Raw genomic sequence first — 1,404 nt, forward strand, 5'->3', positions numbered from 1 at the left:
TTGGTGCCACCACACGGCCCTAGGAGATTTAAAAAAACAAAGAAAGAAAGAAAGAAAGAAAGAAAGAAAGAAAGAAAGAAAGAAAGAAAGAAAGAAAGAAAGAAAAAAAAAAGGAAAAAAAAAAGAAAAAGAGGAAGTAATAATAATAACATCGACCCCCGACCTGAACTACTTCTGTTATCTGTGAATTCCTTGTAAAACTTTTTGTTCTGTTAGCTGATGCAGGTAGCCCCCAGTCACGTTTCCCACGCTTGCTCGATTTGTCACGACCCTTTCACGTGCAACCCTTGAGGTTGTAAGCCTTTAAAAAAGTCTTTTTCGGGGAGCTCGGCTCCTAAGATGCGAGTCTGCCGACGCTCCCGGCCGAATGAAAAACCTCTTCCTTCTTTAATCCGGTGTCTCAGGAGTTTTGTCTGCGGCTTGTCCTGCTACATTTCTGGGTTCCCTCACCGGGAAGCGAGCTGGTGATGCACGGAGGGTCGAGGCAGCCCCTTAGGCGGCTTATGCCTGCCCTGTAGAGCATCCCTGCGGGGGACTCTGGCCAGCTTGAGCGATGCGGATCCTCAGAGTGCTGCCGGGTAGGCATCTGCCCCGGTGCGATGCCTCGCCTCCAAAGAGCAGTGCACAGCACGCCCCCGTGGAGGATCCGCACAGTGGCTGGACACTGGGAAGGAACTGGCACTTTCAGTCCGGACATCTGAAACTTGCTGAGACTGCTCTTTGGAACTTCCCCCACTCCGTTTGAGTGGAAGCGTGGCCTGATCACCCACGGCGTGCCTCTACCGGCACTTTGGTTTTGGTTTCTGACTTGACTTGAATTCATTGGTTGATACTTTGGTTTCGGTTTCGATTTTGACTTGACTTGAATTGCTTGATAAACAGGCCTGCCTTGATTGCCACTTTGGTCTTGCTCCTGATTTTGGTTTGGCTTAAATTGCTTGACGAACAGGTGTGCCCTTAACGACACTTTGGTTTTAGCTTTCATTTTGATTTAGTGTGAATTACGTGACTGAGTGACCTTTTACCCTTTCCTTCTCGTAGGGTGAATGTTGTTTCGTCTCGAGAGAAACATAGGTCAGACACAAAGTAAGCCCACTCTGCTAGGAGCCCTCTTAAAAACGTTTCAAAAAGAAAAATAAAAGGAAAGTCATCAAGTCGTCACAACTTACCCTACTAAAATGCATGTTACAGAACCTTACAAAAGGTTTTGCAGGAGATTATAGAGTTCAGTTAACCCCCTAGAGGTCACGAACTCTGGGTGAATTAGAATTGCCCTCTTCTGCTGTTGGATGGCCCACGGAAGGAACTACAGGCAGAGAACAATTGGCCGTGTAGTTCAGGTGGTGACGGGGTCGGAGGACAGCCTGTGTACCTAGATCAAATTCCTTTATATGGACTCACGGC

The sequence above is a fragment of the Macaca mulatta genome, chromosome 10, assembly GCF_049350105.2.
Source record: "Macaca mulatta isolate MMU2019108-1 chromosome 10, T2T-MMU8v2.0, whole genome shotgun sequence".
Taxonomy (NCBI): Eukaryota; Metazoa; Chordata; class Mammalia; order Primates; family Cercopithecidae; genus Macaca; species Macaca mulatta.